This window comes from Zootermopsis nevadensis, unplaced genomic scaffold (genome assembly GCF_977971745.1).
Source record: "Zootermopsis nevadensis isolate Lab colony 2312 unplaced genomic scaffold, Znev_1.0 Znev_ptg000022l, whole genome shotgun sequence".
NCBI classification, from domain to species: domain Eukaryota; kingdom Metazoa; phylum Arthropoda; class Insecta; order Blattodea; family Termopsidae; genus Zootermopsis; species Zootermopsis nevadensis.
In genome coordinates, this window is record NW_028259154.1 from 25788125 (window position 1) to 25809103 (window position 20979).

The 20979-nt window shown below is 37.9% G+C and overlaps 2 long non-coding RNA genes across 7 annotated transcripts in view; one reads left to right on the forward strand and one right to left on the reverse strand.

Annotated features, from left to right (window-relative positions):
- Positions 1 to 10623, forward strand: part of LOC110839159 (uncharacterized) — a 34832-nt gene extending 24209 nt beyond the window's left edge. Inside the window, exon 5 of the long non-coding RNA XR_015536479.1 lies at positions 9690 to 10623. This is a non-coding gene — a long non-coding RNA (uncharacterized LOC110839159). The remainder of the gene's footprint in view (positions 1 to 9689) is intronic.
- Positions 1 to 20979, reverse strand: part of LOC110840935 (uncharacterized) — a 67336-nt gene that overhangs the window by 6104 nt on the left and 40253 nt on the right. Inside the window, exons 45-66 of one of the 6 annotated variants that reach the window (XR_015536473.1) lie at positions 20862 to 20938; positions 19742 to 19789; positions 19502 to 19545; positions 19344 to 19419; positions 18222 to 18269; positions 17982 to 18025; positions 17824 to 17899; positions 16702 to 16749; positions 16462 to 16505; positions 16304 to 16380; positions 15182 to 15229; positions 14942 to 14985; positions 14784 to 14860; positions 13629 to 13682; positions 13394 to 13553; positions 13169 to 13241; positions 12570 to 12687; positions 12420 to 12491; positions 11821 to 11938; positions 10639 to 10756; positions 9662 to 9837; positions 1258 to 2550 (exon numbers count right to left, since the gene is read on the reverse strand). This is a non-coding gene — a long non-coding RNA (uncharacterized LOC110840935). The remainder of the gene's footprint in view (positions 1 to 1257; positions 2551 to 9661; positions 9838 to 10638; positions 10757 to 11820; positions 11939 to 12419; positions 12492 to 12569; positions 12688 to 13168; positions 13242 to 13393; positions 13554 to 13628; positions 13683 to 14783; positions 14861 to 14941; positions 14986 to 15181; positions 15230 to 16303; positions 16381 to 16461; positions 16506 to 16701; positions 16750 to 17823; positions 17900 to 17981; positions 18026 to 18221; positions 18270 to 19343; positions 19420 to 19501; positions 19546 to 19741; positions 19790 to 20861; positions 20939 to 20979) is intronic. The other 5 variants (XR_015536474.1, XR_015536475.1, XR_015536476.1 and 2 more) reach the window with 5 other exon arrangements.

A 20979-nucleotide genomic window follows, 5' to 3' on the forward strand; every position in this document is an offset into this window, starting at 1 on the left:
ATAAATCTAAGTTCAGTCTATTTCAGGATAACTTTGTAAATGTATTCAATGTAAAAACATTCACATAGCCATCAAACATCAAACCCAAAACCATTCAAAAATAAATCTAAGTTCAGTCTATTTCAAGATAACTTTGTAACTGCCTTTAATATAAAAGCATTCACTTAGCCATCAAACATCAAATCCAAAACCAATCAAAAATAAATCTAAGTTCAGTCTATTTCAAGATAACTTTGTAAATGTATTCAATGTAAAAACATTCACATAGCCATCAAACATCAAACCCAAAACCATTCAAAAATAAATCTAAGTTCAGTCTATTTCAAGATAACTTTGTAACTGCCTTTAATATAAAAGCATTCACTTAGCCATCAAACATCAAACCCAAAACCATTCAAAAATAAATCTAAGTTCAGTCTATTTCAAGATAACTTTGTAGCTGCCTTTAATATAAAAGCATTCACTTAGCCATCAAACATCAAACCCAAAACCATTCAAAAATAAATCTAAGTTCAGTCTATTTCAAGATAACTTTGTAACTGCCTTTAATATAAAAGCATTCACTTAGCCATCAAACATCAAATCCAAAACCAATCAAAAATAAATCTAAGTTCAGTCTATTTCAAGATAACTTTGTAACTGCCTTTAATATAAAAGCATTCACTTAGCCATCTGAAACCAATCTATACTACACACAAAGCCATCTAAACCCAATCCATTTTCAAATCACTTTCTAACTGCCTTTAATATAAAAGCATTCACTTAGCCATCTGAAACCAATCTATATCACATACAAAGCCATCTAAACCCAATCCATTTTCAAATCACTTTCTAACTGCCTTTAATATAAAAGCATTCACTTAGCCATCTGAAACCAATCTATACCATATACAAAGCCATCTAAACCCAATCCATTTTCAAATCACTTTCTAACTGCCTCTAATATAAAAGCATTCACTTAGCCATCTGAAACCAATCTATACCATATACAAAGCCATCTAAACCCAATCCATTTTCAAATCACTTTCTAACTGCCTCTAATATAAAAGCATTCACTTAGCCATCTGAAACCAATCTATACCATATACAAAGCCATCTGAAACCAATCTATACCACACACAAGACACAAGACACGACAATCCACAACACTCGCAACCAAACATACCGCATTCGACACACATCCACACCGCACTCAACACATCTCATTATTTTTAACATGTTTTACCGCCATACAAATTCATTTCAGCTTTCGCTTACCACCATTCTTCTCACTCCAGGACCTTTCTCCTCACTCCAGGACCTTTCTTCTCACTCCAGGACCTTTCTTCCAGCCAGGACTCCAACTTCCACTCCCGTCACGACATTGGCTCTGGGGCACGCACCGTACTCGGCGACAGTTACCAAACTCGGGAGCGCAGACCTAATTCATCGGCAGTTTCCGAAACTCGGGGGGGCTCAGAACGGTCTCCTCGACAATTACCCATACTCTGGGACTCAGACCGCACTCGGCTGCAATTACCAAGACTCGCCGACACAAACCGCAGTCATCAGCAGTTACGGACACTCGAGGACACACGTCGTACTCGTCGGGAATTACCGAAACTCGAGGGCTCAGACACCTCTCTACGGCACGCACTCACCGGAAGTTACCGATACTCGCAAAACCAGGCCGCACTCGCGACAGCACCAAAGCTCGACGGCCAGGCCAACCTCGGCAGCAGTCTTCGAAACTCGCAATCAGAAAAAGTTACCCAAACCCATGGGCGCAGACTACACCCCAAACAAGGACCGGACTCTCACACACACACACGACGGCAGCAACTGGATTCACCGGACTCCACGGCGACGGCAGGAACCACACACACACACACACTCTCTCGACGTCATACTTCGAATTCGACGACGCGGCAGGAACCCCCCCCCCCCACACACACACACACACTCTCGACGTAATAGACGCTATAAACCTAATAGACTCGACGACAGAAACTGGGTGCACCCAACTCCACTACGCGGAGACTACATGTATCGGACTCGAGGACATGGACAGAATACTACGACCGGACTCGATGTCACGGACGGCGACGGAGAATGCAACTGGCCTTTCAGATCGGGAACGATTTCATGAAAACGAGATCTAGACTCTGCTACGAGGGTGGTATCTGGCTTTGAGAGTGGACTGTCTAATGAGAACGGGAACTGGCCATTGAGATCAGAACTATCCTGTGATAACGAGGTCTGTCGTAAGAGAGCAAAACTGGCCTTCGAGATCGGAACTCACCTACGAGAACGAAAAAGTGCCTTTCGAGGCCACAGCTGCAAAATGACAACGGATTCCGCCTTTGAGACTGGCAATCGCCTCAAGATAACAGATCTAGCCTTCGAGAACGGCAACAGCCTCAGACAACCAAACTAGCCTTCGAGATCGGGACTGCCTTAGACAATGGTACTGTCTCTAGAGATCGTAACTGGCCTTGGAGAGCCAATTGTACGGAACGCAGCAAACTGCACTCCAAGGAGACAGTAGCCAACACAACCTAAAAAAAATCACTAAAAAAAGGCAAACACAAAACACATTCGAACCAAACATACGCACCACATACATCCGTACACTCAACCAAGACAACGACAAACACAAAACTACACTACACTACCTTACGCTAACAAATTCATACAACACAAGCAAATATTTCAAATATCATATAAATAATTTACGCAAGTGCTACATACACTAACCTTCACAAATATGATTCAGCATTCTTAAACGTTAGGAAGCTCTTTGTCACAGAAAAGCAGTTTCTGCATAATACTACAAGTTGTGGCTTTTTACGATGAGGAGTTTTCATAAGTGACGGTACATGAAAATGTAGGCTTGAAACCTGCAATTATTTTTCAACTTGTCTTCTTCACTCTTACAGCATTTTTCCACAAAATGTTCTCCCTATTTAACTGAGTGACGTTAACACTTGTTTCACGGCGATATATTTTAACACGTGCTCGACTTAGCAAACGTTTAAGAGACGAAACTCTTTCAAATCCCGAAATTAATTTCCAAACAGAAAATTATCATATTTTTTACCAACTTTCGTATCTTGTCATCCATCATAAGTACATTTACGGCCAACTTGTAAGCTGCGATGAAAATTTCTCTCGTCATAGACTACTGTCCGACACTACACGAGACATTACGAGTTCTGATTAGGTACGTCATTCGAAGCACATTTATTTTTCAGAATAAAAACGACTACTACTACAAAATCTCTTGAAATCCGCGATTTCCTGTTCTCACAACAATTTGCATTCCGTAATTGTATTTCGGCGTCTAAGAAATTCAGTTAGCAACTCTTCCTTCAATATCACACGAATGTAATTTGCCCACAAAAAATTTCATTATATACATATTAATAAATTCTCCTAGAGTGTGTTACCCTCAATTTAACATTCCTGTCTCCCAACAATCTTCTAATGTAACCAATATTTTATTACTTTGAACATAAAGCGTTAATCTATTTAACATAAGCTTTTCAATTATTTAAGAATAAGCATTTAATACTCTCCCACGTATCCTGGACTTTCCTGTCTTTATATGAGATGGAAAGACAAAATATTTTCAACTGAATCAGACCAAACGTTCCCCAAATTCAATCTCTTCATTTCGTCATAAATCCCATTCTCACTTTATAGCGTCTTCCCCAAGTACTTCAATTTCGCCACATTTTCAAACGATTCGTAACCTATCATATCCTGGCTCTGTCCTGAATCCTCATGTCGAGACACCATCATCTAATTCTAGACCGATACCACTGCTGGCCCTAACAGTTTTCCTGCGTTCCCATTTATAATATTTACATAATATTACCAGCACACAACATAACTTCATGTATTTCATTCAATTCCAAGCCGCCCTGATTTTCATTCCAATTTCCTGATGGCATATTCTGTGGCAACATTCACAGAGCATCTCCCCGTTTCAAGCCATTCTGAACAGCAAACGTATCGGACGTATCACAAAGTTTGCTAGAGGTTTCAATTAAACACGTGTTAATCAGCCCAACTAGCTTCTCAGGTACACCAAATTCAGGCTAAATATCGTAACCGAGTCACAGACTCTCCTCAACTCTACACACACTTAGACTGTCCCATTGTACTACCACTTTCTTCTCTATAATCTGACAAACGTAAAAAAAAAGATCAGGTGTGTAACTATTATAACAGAACCCCGACACATAATTTAATTTGCATATGAAATCAGCCTCGTCACAAGAATGTTGGATAAAATTTTGTACGTGGATCATCAGAGAGAGTTTCTTCCATAATCTTCGCAATCAGTCTTATCGCGATATCAACTGCTTCAATAACAGATTCCTTTCTTATTCTATATAGAGCGAGTAAGTGTCTCACCATGCCATCTCTTCTTCCGGTAAGATTTTTCCTTCGCCTGTCCTCATTTCGTACTTTATCAGTCCACTTAATTTTCAACATTTCAAATGCTTCTATCTTTCTGGCTTTCCCACTGACCATGTTTCGCTTCCGTGTATACAACTTCAGAAAAATCTTTCTTAATTCTCCACTTTTCTTATGGCCACCTGATGCTTATATAAATACTGTCAATAACTCGTCTATCTTCGTACTTCAACCCCCACCTTCCTCAACATCTCAAACGTCTTATTCCACTTTACGTTGTCAAAAGCCTTCTCCAAGTCTCCAAATTCCATAAACGTGTCTTTATTTTTCTTAATCCGTCCTTCCATTATCAAACGTAAGGTCAGAATTGCCTCTCGAGTCCCCGTACTTTTTCTAAAACCGAACTGATCGTCATCTCGTGCCTCTTCCGACTTTCCTTTATATTCTTCTAGTCGATACTTTTGATGCGCGATATATCGAACTGATTGTGCGGTAGTTCTCGCATTTGTCTGCTCTCGCTTTCTTGGAAATCTGAAGGTATTTCATCCACTCCCACTGCCTTTTTTTTTGAGCGTAAGTCATTCAGAGCTGTCAAATTCAGATTCATTATACGACGCTTTTATCTGTTATAGTTAACAAAATTCTATACTTCCTTGATATTGCCCATAATACGTATTTTAACTTCCAATCCATCTCTGAGCCAACTTCATCCATTTATCATCATCACAGCCCACCTAACTAATATCCAATCTTCATATTTCCTTCATCGTCTGCCCAGCGGTCATTTTCCAGAATAATTCTTGTGCCTTGTGGTGTTTGTTACCGTTCATATATATTTAAAATTTTTTTTTAAACATTTTCAAATCATTTCAGATTTCCCAATGTCAATCTCAGCTTCAATACGGCTCCACTGTACGTACTCCAGCTTCTTAAATTCATCAGCTACGTCAACATCTAGCAATTTCCGAAACTAATCTTTCCTTCTGTTTACGATGTCACGCGAGTCTGCGAGCAGATGTGTCCCGAGTTTGAACCCCTTATTAACCCTGGAATCTAATCTGCTTCCTCTGTATTAACAGGATACAGCATCCTTAATCAAACCGCGCTGTATTTCGCAAAATTTTATAACACTCTACATCCTTCTTCTTATAGCGTTATAACCCTGTGTGGGTCTTAGCTTGTTCGATGAGTCTTTTCCATTTTCTCCCATCATTCACAATTCTTCTCCATCGTCTATCCATCGTTTCCGTGGTCTCCATTCCATCACTCTTCTAGTTACCCTCTTTCCTTCCACTCTTTCATCAGCCTCACGATATCTGCTCCCTGTATGATTCATCCTAATTCTCCAGGAGCCATCACTATTCTGTATTGGACCATAGATTTTCCGTAATATTTTGCGTTCAAATATTCAAAGTCGTTGCTCGTCAAAGCTACTGGTCTTATCAGAACTTTATAGATTCTCAGTTTAAGTTCCCTCCCCAGTATTTTAGACTTCATTAAATTCTGATAGGCATAGTAACACCTATTACCATTCACAATACATGCTTTAATTTCATTAGTTACTGAATTTATAGTATTAATCTGTCAACCCAGGTAATTAAAATTCTGCACATGTTCAAAATTATAATGCCCTATTCTCGATTTATTTGTAACTTTCATATATTTTCTTTTCAATAAATTTATTTTTAGCCCCCTTAACTGTGTTTCTTCCAATGCAACTTCATTTCTGCTATTAATAGCTATATCATTATGCCCATGTGTCCTGAGATCTCAAGTTTCCGAACAGATGCTTCCAGCGTCAGGTTAAAAAGCATTTCAGAGAGAGCGTCTCCTTGTCTGACTCCCATATTTACATTACATGGTTTAGTTAGCTCACCATCTACTCTTACTACTGCCTTCGAGTCTTTCAACGTCGCTCTAATGAGCCTGACGTACTTAGACGGTATCCCTAACACGAGAATATCGCTCAACATTTGGTCTCTATTGAGACTATCAAATGCTCGTCTCTCTCTCTCTCTCTCTCTCTCTACACTCTCCTCAGCTGAATTTTTCATGTTAGCCCGTATATTTTGCCAGGCCTTACTGACGTCTACTCCCCTATCCTCTGCACTCTCTTCAGAATTTTCGCCGATTAAAAATTATTCAAAATTTTTAAGTGATGCTCTTGCTTAATTTCTACATCGCTCAGTCTTTCGACGCTGAAATTCTCAATTCTGTATATTTGCCCCGCCTCTTTTCTGACCTAGAGTCTTGACTTGTCACTAAATAATAGTCAGAGTCACAGTCCGCTCCCCTATAAGAGCGCACGTCTAGGATGTTTGTTTCTCTGCTCCTATCGATAAGAATGTGATCCATGTGGTTATGGGTCATGCCATGTGCTTTTAAATATCAACATGTGCTCCTGACGATCAGATTTTTCAATGTGGCAAAATTCACAAACCTCAACCCATTTTCACTACTAAATTCATGTAGACTCTCACGCCCTATAATTGCTTTGCAGACAACCTCCTGATGAATTTTGGCACTAAAGTCTCCGAGCAGAATTTTCATGTCGAATCCACTAAACTGATCCATAAAACTATCCTTTACATTATCATCCTCCTCTTTAGTTGGTGCGTGCACATCTAAATTAATAATAATATCACACCGTCGACCACGAAATATCAAGTGTCACACCCCATCACTGACAGATTCTACTCTTAGCTGCCCGCTGAAGATATCTTTTCACTAATAGAAACACGTTCCCAAGCAGTGGTCTTTATTCTCGTATCCATAGTGTAATATGTAGCCCCCCCCCCCCCCTCTTAGACTTCCATCATCAGGTCGCCTAACCTGCAATATCCCAACTATACTTCCTCCATAGCTAATGCATCCCACGCCAGTGTTCTATATGATACCAAATTCCACGTTCCAATTCTAGTGACTGGAGGCTGTTCCTCCATCCGCAACCTAACGTGGATGCTAGCATAACCCTAAAAGTAACGACAGAAATACAACTAAATTGTGTCTTCAGACCATGATTACACATTTCGACTGTTTACCCCATGGTGTATGACCCACGCCATCCACTAACAATTGGCTCCAAATGTTGGCAATATGCCTCCAAATTATACACCGAAATAAAAATAAAAAGTTTCATAAATATAATACGCGTACCATAACATTTTCAGCACATATTTATCAACTACGATTCTGTAGTTCAGAACAGCCTTGCGTGCTGCCTGCAGTCAAGTGGACGAGTTTCCGGCAAAATTTTGCTTCCCCGATTTATCGACCGAAACCTTCGGACGAGCGAGAAGATCGCAGCTTTACCCACACAGATACAAAATTTTTAAAATTTCCTCGTAACTTAAAGCGTCAGAATTTTTAGGACCGAGTGCTATAAATTGTCAAAGTTTTAACATCGAGTCCAATCAGCGACAAATAATCCGTATTTTAAATATACTTTTCCTACAACATAACGGTTAAATTTCGCATCGATCTCTCTTCGACGACGGCGTATTGGCACGATTCACAAATTCTGTGCTATACGTCGTATATGAATTTTATACTTCACGATTTAGAACGTATGAATGATCAAATCACCACGGCTACGAGGCGTCGCAGAGGAACGCGAGACCTTCGCTAACACGACGACTTTGCCCATCTCTCAGATGGAGAACGACAAGATCATCTACCGCATCCTTTACAATCATTCCACTAGCCTAATGGCTAGAATCTTAATTGCCTTCATTAAATCCATTTCATTGTACAATGTCATATATGATTATAATATATATTATTCCGTTTACACGACGTCTTCCAGTAATTTATGCCTTATTCCTAACGTTACGTTGTTTGGTCAAATTCTGATCTTCCTCTATCCTATCAAAAGTCTAAACTCAACTGCGTGACATAATATTTATCCTACCGTTAAAATTATTAATTTAATTATCAACTTCCAGTCTAATCACATCTTGAATACCAAATACTACTCCTGTAATTGTTAATAATATGAATAATATTGAATCCTCCTGTGAAATAAAACTTGAAAATTCTAGAATCTGCACCTACTCAAATAGTTAGGGAGTCATTTCCAAATTTATCAATTGTAAATATTACTGTTTATTAAAATCTGATACTTGGTTTCAAATACTAAATACTGCTTCTGTAAATGTTAATAATATTGAATCCTCCTGTAAAATAAAATTTGAAATTCTAGAATCTGCACCTACTCAAATAGTTGGGGAGTGGTTTCCAAATTTATAAATTGCAGCAGTGTCATTGAACAACTCCTCTTCTTTTTCTTGTCATTTGTCCCGCTTTTGCGGGATCTGCTTTTTGGAGGTTGGGTGATCTACTTAAGACGTTTGCTACGACTCGTTGGAAAAGTGATTAGCCCGTCACAAGGCCCGATATCACTGAACGATGCCTACTGTAAATATTATTCTTGATTCTAATCTGATACAGTAGGGCCCCGCTTTTCGACAATCCGCTAATACGGCGCTTTTCAATTTCGTGTATGTGCCACGCGCGCTCAACGGCCGAGTCAGAGAAGTGCGTCCGGCACCATTTTCTCGTCGCTCATTCGGTCTCTTTACGGCTACTACTTATATTCATTTTACTTTCATATCGTTTTCTTAGGCTGGCGCTATTGTGCACTTACTATTTCATAGCGTAAACATCTTATTAGGCTTTGATATGCATTTGCAAGTGAAATAAGGCAAAGATCCGCTTTTCGGCAGGGTTCCGGTCCCTAACCTCCCGTATATCCGGTGCCCTACTGTACTTGCTTTCAAATACTAAATACTGCTCCTTTAATTTTTAATAATATGAATAATAGTGAATCCTCCTCCTGTGCAAAAAAACTTGCAATTCTACAATCTGAACCTAACGAAATACTTAGGGAGTCGTTTCCAAATTTATAAATTGCGGCGACGTCAGTGAACAGAGTCACACGACAGAGAATACGTTGGAAGGACCAGCTGTGATTAGATCCACAACATGGATCAGACCCAATGGCCTAATCTGTAGAGTTGTTGTTGTTGATGTTGATGATGATGATGGTTGTTCAACAATGACTACTGCAAATATTCTGATTGTGCGAATAAGGCATAAATTAGTAAAAGTATTGTCGTGCTTATTGCGATTACAACGCCGATAACATTTACGGTGGGAGAAACGATATCTGTAACTTATTAACTGCTTGTATGGAGCACTTGCGTATAACAAAAATCATCAACACTCACCACCCTTTGAGTTGTCAATTGACACTCACCACTTGTTGATTTGATGATTGACGGCAGATCGGAAGGCTGCGGGATCTCGGCGTGGCGCCGGGACGCGTCTCTCGAGCTCGGCTCGGCACTGCGCGGCGCCGCAGATCGGAAGACTCCGGGTTCTCGGCGTGGCGCCAGGACGCATCTCTTGAGCTCAGCACGGCGCAGTGCAGCGCTGAAAAAATACAATAATTTTCAGTCACACTGTTCATACGATTTAAATACAAAATTCTTTTTACACCTCTAAATGAAGTAATTTTAAATTGGTAAATTTCTAAACAATTGCACTATGCCCTTACAAGCGGAGACATTTTCAAGAATGAAATAAATTTAACAAGTTAAAAAGACATCTTTATTACGGAATACAGGGTGTGGTTATAAACCAGCACCGAACTATAATTTATAAACCATTGTAAACAACGACAAATTTTTCTATTTTATCTTTTAAGTGTCAACAAACAAACATCAAGGCCAGGATTTAAGAGTTAATGCACTAACAACATGCCAAAATGCCTCAATTTCTTACGCCACATTCGTCGGGCATCAACTGTTACGGCATAGGGATTTCGGCTAAAAGAGATTCGATGACTCGTGACGAAGATAATACAGACCTGTCTTTCTCTTCTTCAAATGCAGGGGTAGAATTCTCACATATTGAGGCTAAATAGAATGCAATGTCAGTAAAACCATGTCATTCACTTTTAATTTTCCGTCTTCATTTACTATCGCAACGTGCGTACGATTTCACAAGTAAGGTTCCAAAATGCAATTCAGCGAAAATTGTGCTTAATGCACCAAAGATCACAAAACTTCTCCAAGTAACTTTTTCATGTCTATCGTTAAGACTTCTTTCACATGTCAAAACAAAATACTTTCTTTTTCTTAATTTTAATTTATGTACCAAATTTCAACTATGTACATTTTTTAACATTGGAAGAAATAAATATTGTAAAGAAGTGAATTCGAGAAAACTCACCTATTATGACGTGATGCAAGTATATGCAGCCCTAGGGTTGGCGGTGGTAGTCGAGGTCCTCTGACAGGATTAACGACTTATGAAGAGAGGTGATGGTCATCGTCCGGCTGTCGGAATTCTTTAACAATTAAGAAACGGGTACCAATTAACAACAACATCATCGTAGTTTTCAAAACAATTTAAAGTACAATACGCCAAGTTGCGAGAAAATTCAAAACACAGTGTAACGAGTGTTAAATGGCGGCAGCTAATACTCTAATGCGCCGATCCCTATAGCGTGAACCAACTACAAATTCATAATCTAAAACCAGGAATGTAATGTTCAGATAAATTCCGAACTGATGTACGTAGCATAAAATGACTTTCAAAAGACGAGCTGTTTTTTCTAAGCCAATAATCGGTCACCTCGTCTAAAAACTCACAGCAATTCCACGTAACTTACAAAATTATGGGTGACGAAGACAGATTGCTTTTTGCACGAATTACATTCTTCTACCAATGAAAACATTAAGTTGCATTCCGCTAAAAATTATGCATTAACAGTATTTTGGACATAGAACAACAATTCAAATAGATACGGCAAACTCAAGAAAACTCACCGATTAAGACAAATTTTTCTATTTTATCTTTTAAGTGTCAACAAACAAACATCAAGGCCAGGATTTAAGAGTTAATGCACTAACAACATGCCAAAATGCCTCAATTTCTTACGCCACATTCATCGGGCATCAATTGTTACGGCATAGGAATTTCGGCTAAAAGAGATTCGATGACTCGTGACGAAGATAATACAAACCTGTCTTTCACATTCTTCAAATGCAGGGGTAGAATTCTCACATACCGAGGCTAAATAGATCACTTAATTCCTAAAAAGAATGCAATGTCAGTAAAACCATGTCATTCACTTTTAATTTTCCGTCTTCATTTACTATCGCAACGTGCGTACGATTTCACAAGCAAGGTTCCAAAATGCAATTCAGCGAAAATTGTGCTTAATGCACCAAAGATCACAAAACTTCTCCAAGTAACTTTTTCATGTCTATCGTTAAGACTTCTTTCACATGTCAAAACAAAATACTTTCTTTTTCTTAATTTTAATTTATGTACCAAATTTCAACTATGTACATTTTTTAACATTGGAAGAAATAAATATTGTAAAGAAGTGAATTCGAGAAAACTCACCTATTATGACGTGATGCAAGTATATGCAGCCCTAGGGTTGGCGGTGGTAGTCGAGGTCCTCTGACAGGATTAACGACTTCTGAAGAGAGGTGATGCTCATCGTCCGGTTGTCGGAATCCTTTAACAATTAAGAAACGGGTACCGATTAACAACAACATCATCGTAGTTTACATAACAATTTTAAGTACAATATCCCAAGTTGCAAGAAAATTCAAAACACAGTGTAACGAGTGTTAAATGGCGGCAGCTAATACTCTAATGCGCCGATCCATATAGCGTGAACTAACTACAAATTCATAATCTAAAACCAGGAATGTAATGTTCAGATAAATTCCGAACTGATGTACGTAGCATAAAATGACTTTCAAAAGACGAGCTGTTTTTTCTAAGCCAATAATCGGTCACCTCGTCTAAAAACTCACAGCAAGTCCGCCTAACTTACAAAATTACTGATGACGAAGACAGATTGCTTTTTGCACGAATTACATTCTTCTACCAATGAAAACATTAAGTTGCATTCCGCTAAAAATTATGCATTAACAGTATTTTGGACATAGAACAACAATCCAAATAGATACGGCAAACTCAAGAAAACTCACCGATTAAGACGAGATGAAATACAATATGACCCTAGGATCGACGGTCGTAGTGGTCGTCAGTCGGATGAATTACTGAAAAACAAAGAAACAAACTCCTATTAACATCATTGCAGTCACAAGAGAGAGTGTACCACACATGACAAAACTCACCGCTTACGACGCGATGCACGTAGATTCAACCCCCGGGTTGGTGGCGGTAGTCGAGGTCCTCAGACAGGATTCACGACTTATGAAGAGAGGTGATGGTCATCGTCCGGCTGTCGGAATTCTTTAACAATTAAGAAACGGGTACCAATTAACAACATCATCATCGTAGTTTTCAAAACAATTTAAAGTACAATATGCCAAGTTGCGAGAAAATTCAAAACACAGTGTAACGAGTGTTAAATGGCGGCAGCTAATACTCTAATGCGCCGATCCCTATAGCGTGAACCAACTACAAATTCATAATACATAACAAGGAATGTAATGTTCAGGTACTTTCCAAACTGATGTACGTAGCATAAAATGACTTTCAAAAGACGAGCTGTTTTTTCGAAGCCAATAATCGGTCACCTCGTCTAAAAACTCACAGCAATTCCGCCTAACTTACAAAATTACGGATGACGAAGACAGGTTGTTTTTTACACGAATGACATTCTTCTACCAGTGAAAACATTAAGTTGCATACCGCTAAAAACTATGCATTAACAGTATTTTGGACATAGAACAACAATCGAAGCAGATACGACAAACTCAAGAAAACTCACCGATTAAGACGAGATGAAACCAAGTATGACCGTAGGGTTGGCGGTCGTAGTGGTGGCCAGTCCGACGGAATTACTGAAAAACAAAGAAGCAAATACCCATTAACATCATTGTAGTTTCGACAAAAATGAAAAGTGCAATCAGACAAATAAGTATAAAGTTCGTATGCATCAAGAGCCCTTTCGAGCTCGAAAATACAAAAGTGTCCCAAACATGACAAAACTCACCACTCACGACGTGACGCACGTAGATTCAACCCTAGGTATGGCGGCGGTAGTCGAGGACGTGACAGGATTCACGAATTATGGAGAGAAGAAAGAAACTGCGCCCCCTACAGCCTGTGGCGGAGGTAGTGGTCATCGCCCGGTTGTCACAATTCCTGAAAAACTAAGATAGGGGAACCAATTAACGACGACATAATTACAGTATACATAATAATAATAATTTCAAGTAAAATCTCACCTATTAAGATAAGATGGTGTATCTGCGACCCCAAGCTTGGGCGGTGTCGGAAACCTGAAAAACAAACCATCAAAAAATAACGTGTTCCAGTCAACATCACTGTAGCTTTAATAATAATTTAAAGTAAAATCCATACGAGTACTAAAGACCTACAACGAGATACAAGGTCTCCTACTACAAGCAAGTATGCATCAACTGAAATCGAGAGATGCCCAAAACTCAAGAAAACTGGTGGTCAGGCTTTTAAAAATCCTGAAAAACTAAGATGCAAGTTACAGTTAATACACAGATAGACCTCGATTTGCGCCGATTCAGAATAACGCCAATTTTGAAAAAATAAAGTCAAAAAGTGAAGAAAATATATTTTACCATTAATTAAAAACATTTTACAATGTCTCTCGTACTGATTCTTATACTAAACCGTAATTCTTACACCGCTCATTTTGAATGAAAATTATAAATACAGTCCTCTCTACAATTACGTATGTCTCATTAACGCGAATTTGCTCCAAAGACATCGATTAATCGGAAAAAACCTTTTGTGTAATGGAAACTTTTGCATATGCGAGTTTGCTCATATGCAATATCATTCCTGGCCCTTATAAATTTCAAGGGACTAATTTAATCTCTAAGGAGGTACCGATGTTATTTTTACTACGCGATTTTCAATTGGTCAGCATCTTATATGAATGCAACTATCGCATAACTGCAGAGATGACTGTACACATCAATCGCACGAAAGAACCGCAGTCAATCGCGGTGACCAACGAATTGCCGATTGTAAGTGTGTAAAATATATTTTTTAAATTACTCATATTTTATTAAGTTATTTCAGATCTTTACCGTAATGACATTATATTACTCATCAAAGTTTGAGTGCTGGGAACGCACGTCATTGACGTCCCATTCATTTACACTATAAAACAGTTTCAATTTACTCCGACTCTGATTACGACATTTCGTCCAGCAACATATCAAGGCGAAAATCGAGGGACAGACGTAATAGCATTCTAATCTTGATAAAAATTTAACATACTACCTAACAAATATGAAAAACTGAAGGAGGCTATAAACTTACGTGCTGTTAACACGTATCCATCAAAGGGCTTAGACGCAGAAAAAGAGAAAAGATGACCAGGAATCAAGAAAACTCACCAATTCAAATGACATCAATCAACTCTGCCCCCTAGGTATGGCTGTGGCAATGGTCGTATTCAGGTTGTTGAAAATCCCTGAAAAAAATAAACGAGGTCCAATTAACAACAACATAATTACAGTTTTCATAATAATAATAATTTGAAGTAAGATCTCACCTATTAAGATAAGATGATGTATCTGCGACCCCAAGTTGGAAGTCCTGAAAAACAAAACAAAAAGAATTACGTGTTCCAGTCAACATCATTGTAGCTTTGATAATAGTCTCTAGTACAATCTGCCAAATAAGGAAATACTAAAGCAAAGGTATAGACTTAAGTAGTGCTACCAACTACACAACAAGAGGGCTTTGTCATTCGACAAGAAAAAGTAGATGCCCAAAAATGAAGACAACTCACCAATTAAAGGGAAATGAAACCGACGGCGGTGGACAGACATCGAAGATCCTGAAAAAAAAGTACCAATTAAAACAATATCATCGTAGGTTCATAATAATTCAAAGTAAAATTCATACAAGTAGTAAAGACCTATAACTCCTATTACAAGCAAGTATGCATCAACTGAAATCGAGAGATGCTCAAAACCCAACAAAACTGGTGGTCAGGTTTTTGGAAATCCTGAAAAACTAAGACGCAAGTTACAGTTAATGCACAGATAGACCTCGATTTGCGCCGATTCAGAATAACGCCAATTTTGAAACAATAAAGTCAAAAAGTGAAGAAAATATATTTTACCATTAATTAAAAACATTTTACAATGTCTCTCGTACTGTTTCTTATACTAAACCGTAATTCTTACACCGCTCATTTTGAATGAAAATTATAAATACAGTCCTCTCTACAATTACGTATGTCTCATTAACGCGAATTTGCTCCAAAGACATCGATTAATCGGAAAAAACCATTTGTGTAATGGAAACTTTTGCATAAGCGAGTTTGCTCATATGCAATATCATTCCTGGCCCTTATAAATTTCAAGGGACTAATTTAATCTCTAAGGAGGTATCGATGTTATTTTTACTACGTGACTTTCAATTGGTCAGCATCTTATATGAATGCAACTATCGCATAACAGCAGAGATGACTGTACACACAAATCGCATGAAAGAACCGCAGTCAATTGCGGGGACCAACGAATTGCCGATTGTAAGTGTGTAAAATATATTTTTTAAATTACTTGTATTTTATTAAGTTACTTCAGATCTTTACCGTAATGACATTATATTACTCATCAAAGTCTGAGTGCTGGGAACGCACGTCATTGACGTCCCATTCATTTACACTATAAAACAGTTTCAATTTACTCCGACTCCAATTACGACATTTCGTCCAGCAACATATCAAGGCGAAAATCGAGGGCTACACGTAATAGCATTCTAATCTTGATAAAAATTTAACCTACTACCTAACAAATATGAAAAACTGAAGGAGGCTATAAACTTACGTGCTGTTAACACGTATCCATCAAAGGGCTTAGATGCAGAAAAAGAGAAAAGATGACCAGGAATCAAGAAAACTCACCAATTCAAATGACATCAATCAACTCTGCCCCCTAGGTATGGCTGTGGCAATGGTCGTATTCAGGTTGTTGAAAATCCCTGAAAAAAATAAACGAGGTCCAATTAACAACAACATAATTACAGTTTTCATAATAATAATAATTTGAAGTAAGATCTCACCTATTAAGATAAGATGATGTATCTGCGACCCCAAGTTGGAAGTCCTGAAAAACAAAACAAAAAGAATTACGTGTTCTAGTCAACATCATTGTAGCTTTGATAATAGTCTCTAGTACAATCTGCCAAAAAAGGAAATACTAAAGCAAAGGTATAGACTTAAGTACTGCTACCAACTACACAACAAGAGGGCTTTGTCGTTCGACAAGAGAAACTAGATGCCCCAAAATAAAGACGACTCACCAATTAAAGAGAAATGAAACCGACGGCGGTGGACAGACATCGAAAATCCTGAAAAAAAGTACCAATTAAAACAATATCATCGTAGGTTCATAATAATTCAAAGTAAAATTCATACAAGTAGCAAAGACCTATAACTCCTACTACCAGCAAGTATGAATCAACTGAAATCGAGAGATGCTCAAAACCCAAGAAAACTGGTGGTCAGGTTTTTGGAAATCCTGAAAAACTAAGACGCAAGTTACAGTTAATACACAGATAGACCTCGATTTGCGCCGATTCAGAATAACGCCAATTTTGAAACAATAAAGTCAAAAAGTGAAGAAAATATATTTTACCATTAATTAAAAACATTTTACAATGTCTCTCGTACTGATTCTTATACTAAACCGTAATTCTTACACCGCTCATTTTGAATGAAAATTATAAATACAGTCCTCTCTACAATTAAGTATGTCTCGTTAACGCGAATTTGCTCCAATGACATCGATTAATCGGAAAAAACCATTTGTGTAATGGAAACTTTTGCATATGCGAGTTAGCTCATATGCAATTTCATTCCAGGCCCTTTAAACTTTCAAGGGACTAATTTAATCTCTGCAGAGGTACCGAGGTTATTTTTACTACGCGATCTTCAATTGGTCGGCATCTTACATGAATACAACTATCGCATAATAGCAGAGATGACTGTACACATCAATCGCACGAAAGAACCGCAGTCAATCGCGGTGACCAACGAACTGCCGATTGTAAGTGTGTAAAATATATTTCTTAAATTCAATTTATTTTATTAAGTTATTTCAGAGCTTTACCGTATTGCCATTATATTACTCATCAATGTCTGGGTGCTTTGAACGCACGTCATAGATGTCCCATTCATTTACATTATAAAACAGTTTCAATTTACGCCGACTCGGATTACGACATTTCGTCCAGCAACACGTCCAGGCGAAAATCGAGGGCTACACGTAATAGCATTCTAATCTTGATACAAATTTAACGTACTACCTGACAAATATGAAAATATTGAAGGAGGATATAAACTTACGTGCTGTTAGCACGTATCCATCAAAGGGCTTAGACGCACGATAAGAGAAAAGATGACCAGGAATCAAGAAAACTCACCAATTCAAATGACATCAATTAACTCTGCCCCCTAGGTATGGCGGTGGCAATGGTCGTATTCAGGTTGTAGAAAATCCTTGAAAAAAATAAACGAGGTCCAATTAACAACAACATAATTGCAGTTTTCATAATAATAATAATTTGAAGTATGATCTCACCTATTAAGATAAGATGATGTATCTGCGACCCCAAGTTGGAAGTCCTGAAAAACAAAACAAAAAGAATTACGTGTTCTAGTCAACATCATTGTAGCTTTGATAATAGTCTCTAGTACAATCTGCCAAAAAAGGAAATACTAAAGCAAAGGTATAGACTTAAGTACTGCTACCAACTACACAACAAGAGGGCTTTGTCCTTCGACAAGAAAAAGTAGATGGCCCAAAATGAAGACGACTCACCAATTAAAAAGAAATGAAAGCGACGGCGGTGGACAGACATCGAAAATCCTGAAAAAAGAGTACCATTAAAACAATATCATCATAGTTTCATTATAATTCAAAGTAAAATTCATACAAGTAGCAAAGACCTATAACTCCTACTACCAGCAAGTATGCATCAACTGAAATCGAGAGATGCTCAAAACCCAACAAAACTGGTGGTCAGGTTTTTGGAAATCCTGAAAAACTAAGACGCAAGTTACAGTTAATACACAGATAGACCTCGATTTGCGCCGATTCAGAATAACGCCAATTTTGAAACAATAAAGTCAAAAAGTGAAGAAAATATATTTTACCATTAATTAAAAACATTTTACAATGTTCCTCGTACTGATTCTTATACTAAACCGTAATTCTTACACGGCTCATTTTGAATGAAAATTATAAATACAGTCCTCTCTACAATTAAGTATGTCTCGTTAACGCGAATTTGCTCCAATGACATCTTTGAATCGGAAAAACCCGTTTGTAAAATGGAAACTTTTGCATATGCGAGTTTGCTCATATGCAATTTCATTCCAGGCCCTTTAAACTTTCAAGGGACTGATTTAATCTCTGCGGAGGTACCGAGGTTATTTTTACTACGCGATCTTCCATTGGTCGGCATCTTACATGAATACAACTATCGCATAATAGCAGAGATGACTGTACACATCAATCGCACGAAAGAACCGCAGGCAATCGCGGTGACCAACGAACTGCCGATTGTAAGTGTGTAAAATATATTTCTTAAATTCAATTTATTTTATTAAGTTATTTCAGAGCTTTACCGTAATGCCATTATATTACTCATCAATGTCTGGGTGCTGGGAACGCACGTCATTGACATCCCATTCATTTACATTATAAAAGAGTTTCAATTTACGCCGACTCGGATTACGACATTTCGTCCAGCAACACGTCCAGGCAAAAATCGAGGGCTACACGTAATAGCATTCTAATCTTGATAAAAATTTAACGTACTACCTGACAAATATGAAACTAATGAAGGAGGCTATAAGCTTACGTGCTACTAGCACGTATCCATCAAAGGGCTTAGACGCAGAAAAAGAGAAAAGATGACCAGGAATCAAGAAAACTCACCAATTCAAATGACATCAATCAACTCTGCCCCCTAGGTATGGCTGTGGCAATGGTCGTATTCAGGTTGTTGAAAATCCTGGAAAAAAATAAACGAGGTCCAATTAACAACAACATAATTGCAGTTTTCATAATAATAATAATTTGAAGTAAGATCTCACCTATTAAGATAAGATGATGTATCTGCGACCCCAAATTGGAAATCCTGAAAAACAAAACAAAAAGAATTACGTGTTCCAGTCAACATCATTGTAGCTTTGATAATAGTCTCTAGTACAATCTGCCAAATAAGGAAATACTAAAGCAAAGGCATAGACTTAAGTACTGCTACCAACTACACAACAAGAGGGCTTTGTCCTTCGACAAGAAAAAGTAGATGGCCCAAAATGAAGACGACTCACCAATTAAAGAGAAATGAAAGCGACGGCGGTGGACAGACATCGAAAATCCTGAAAAAAGAGTACCATTAAAACAATATCATCATAGTTTCATTATAATTCAAAGTAAAATTCATACAAGTAGCAAAGACCTATAACTCCTACTACCAGCAAGTATGCATCAACTGAAATCGAGAGATGCTCAAAACCCAAGAAAACTGGTGGTCAGGTTTTTGGAAATCCTGAAAAACTAAGACGCAAGTTACAGTTAATACACAGATAGACCTCGATTTGCGCCGATTCAGAATAACGCCAATTTTGAAACAATAAAGTCAAAAAGTGAAGAAAATATATTTTACCATTAATTAAAAACATTTTACAATGTCTCTCGTACTGATTCTTATACTAAACCGTAATTCTTACACCGCTCATTTTGAATGAAAATTATAAATACAGTCCTCTCTACAATTACGTATGTCTCATTAACGCGAATTTGCTTCAAAGACATGGATAATCGGAAAAAACCATTTGTGTAATGGAAACTTTTGCATATGCGAGTTTGCTCATATGCAATATCATTCCTGGCCCTTATAACTTTCAAGGGACTAATTTAATCTCTAAGGAGGTACCGATGTTATTTTTACTACGCGATTTTCAATTGGTCAGCATCTTATATGAATGCAACTATCGCATAACTGCAGAGATGACTGTACACATCAATCACACGAAAGAACCGCAGTCAATCGCGGTGACCAACGAATTGCCGATTGTAAGTGTGTAAAATATATTTTTTAAATTACTCATATTTTATTAAGTTATTTCAGATCTTGACCGTAATGACATTATATTACTCATCAAAGTTTGAGTGCTGGGAAAGCACGTCATTGACGTCCCATTCATTTACACTATAAAACAGTTTCAATTTACTCCGACTCCGATTACGACATTTCGTCCAGCAACATATCAAGGCGAAAATCGAGGGCTACACGTAATAGCATTCTAATCTTGATAAAAATTTAACATACTACCTAACAAATATGAAAAACTGAAGGAGGCTATAAACTTACGTGCTGTTAACACGTATATATCAAAGGGCTTAGATGCAGAAAAAGAGAAAAGATGACCAGGAATCAAGAAAACTCACCAATTCAAATGACATCAATTAACTCTGCCCCCTAGGTATGGCTGTGGCAATGGTGGTATTCAGGTTGTTGAAAATCCCTGAAAAAAATAAACGAGGTCCAATTAACAACAACATAATT